The sequence below is a fragment of the Tursiops truncatus genome, chromosome 11, assembly GCF_011762595.2.
Source record: "Tursiops truncatus isolate mTurTru1 chromosome 11, mTurTru1.mat.Y, whole genome shotgun sequence".
Classification (NCBI taxonomy): Eukaryota; Metazoa; Chordata; class Mammalia; order Artiodactyla; family Delphinidae; genus Tursiops; species Tursiops truncatus.
Genome location: NC_047044.1, coordinates 57767183 through 57769775, shown reverse-complemented (window position 1 = coordinate 57769775; position 2593 = coordinate 57767183).

Here is a 2593-nt window from a genome sequence, read left to right as displayed (position 1 = left end):
CCCAGGAAAATTCCTAAACAGCAGGCTCCCTATGCCCACCCCCCTCCCTCCCAGGCACGCACAAAGAGCAAATTAGGTCATTACACACACTTAGCTGAAGACAGAGACTTGATGCTCCAACTCCCAGCCACAGCTGCTTGGTTCAAGGTCCAAACTCTATTGCTCTCACAGAAGCACTCTGCATAAACCTGGCCCATCAGCAATTCCATTACCAACCTGCCCTTACATAAATTATTGATCTACTAAATATATATATATTTGAAGGGGGTAAAAAGCAAGAGGCAAGAGAGAGAGAGAGAAAGCTGAGTGGAAGTGACATCAGAACATAATCCCATGTACAGGGAGAGCAGTATCACAGCAGAGGCAGAAATGACTAAAGTTCCCCTATTTTGCAGTGGAGGAAACATACCTAGAGTGAGAAACCACTTTCCTAGGATCACACCGCTGCAAACCTGGCAGCGCCAGGACCAGAACACAGGTCTCCTGTTCTCCAGGCCAGGAATCTGCAGCTGCCTACAACTGAGGTTCATTTGTGTCCATCCACAGACTCATTTACCAAGTGCCTACTATGTGCTCACATGAGAGAAGTGACTCTAAAATGAGATGGCAACCTCAGGCTTAGAAACAATGGCATGAACATCACAGCTAGGGTGACCAACCATCAATGGTTTGTCTGGGACCTGAGATGAGTTTTCTGGACATGGGTATTTGAGTGCTAAAACCAGTAAAGTTCTGGGCAAACGGGGATGAGTGGGTCATTCTAAATTAACAAGGGACAAAATACACATCCAACTCAGCTGGGATTTGAAGATCTGTCAAAGCACTCTTGGGGTGGAGAGGAGGCACAGGGGATGCAGGGTTGTGATCTCCTGCTTCCCAGGCAAAACTGAAGCAACTGGAGCTTGTTGGTCTTCCTCCACTCTGACTCTGAAATTCCCTTCCTTATCCCCCCATTAGAATTTCTAGTTGCATAGGGGGAAATGAGGGAACTTTTTTTTTCTTTTTTTTTGCATTGGGTCTTCATTGCTGCGCGTGGAGTTTCTCTAGTTGTGGAGAGCAGGAGCTACTCTTCGTCGCGGTGCGCGGGCTTCTCATTGTGGTGGCTTCTCTTGTTGCAGAGCACGGGCTCTAGGTGCATGGGCTTCAGTAGTTGCAGCACGCGGGCCCTAGAGCGCAGGCTCAGTAGTTGTGGTGCACGGACTTAGTTGCTCCGTGGCATGTGGGATCCTCCCGGACCAGGGATTGAACCCGTGTCTTCTGCATTGGCAAGTGGATTCTTAGCCACTGAGTCACCAGGGAAGTCCCATGAGGGAACTTTTTGAGGTGATGGAAATGCTCTATAACATAACTGTGGTGGTGGTTACACAACTGTCTCCATTTGCCAAAATTCAGCAAGATTAAGACTGGTGACCTTTATTGTATTGTACAATTTTATAAATTATACTTCAGTAAAGCTGGCAAAGAAGCACTAGAAGCAGCAGCAGCAATTCTAAACCCTTCAATGCTGACTTCTGAGAGCTGTGAGGGCGGCAGTCTAATTGGTCTAATTCACACTCACTAGTCCTCCCAGGGACATTCACTTTTTTAAAAGATGTTACACAATAAAAACACAGGAGTTTTCAGACATGGTGAAGATATTTGGTGGTAGAGGGTCTTTTTGACCCTCACAAACTATCTGGTGTCAATTAGTAACAACATTGATCAAGTACAGTTGACCCTTCAACAACACAGGTTTGAACTCCCTGGTCCACTTAAACTCAAGATTTTTTTCAATAAGTACTTACTGCTACTACATGATCCATGGGTGCCTGAATGTGCAGATGTGGAAGCACAGATACAGAGGGCCTTCAACTGTAAAATTATAGGTGGATTTTCCACTGGACAGAGGCTTGGAGACCCTAACCCTCCCCACCCCCGATTTAAGAGTCAGCTGTGCTACTATGTGCCAGGCAACAAGCTAAATGCTATCCAAAGTGAGGTCCACAGACCAGCAGCATCTGAATCACCTGGGAGCTTATTAGAAATGCAGAATCTTGGGCCCCAACCCAGACCTACTGAATCAGAAGTCTGCAGTTTAACAAGCTCCCCAGATGATTCCTATGCATGTTAAAGTTTGAGAAGAACTGCTTTACACACCTTACCTTTTTTTTATCCTCACTAAAACCCTATGATCTTGCAAACCTGGCAATTATGCTTTAAGTTTTTATTAATTCAACCATTGATGATCATCCAATGTCTCTTATTTACCTAGTTTGGTTGTAGAAGGAAGAGGAGAAAAGATGTCATCGGTGTGCATTGATCTACATAAATTTACATATGATCCACACCCTGTTTTCTTCCTATTTCACCAACTGTCTTTGAAAAATGGACAGTGGATTTCCATGTAGTCAAAATAGAAGGGACAGGTACAGAATTAATGCAAATGCTATAATGGATTCCCAGAGCAAAGAAAATAGCCAAAACATAAAAGAAAATGGAAGGTACCAGACTCCTTCCTAATGCAGAAGCTGGGCCTAGTCATAATTGAAGTTTTTTGTTTGTTTGTTTGTTTTATTTTTGCTGCATTGGGTCTTCATTGCTGCACACTGGCTTT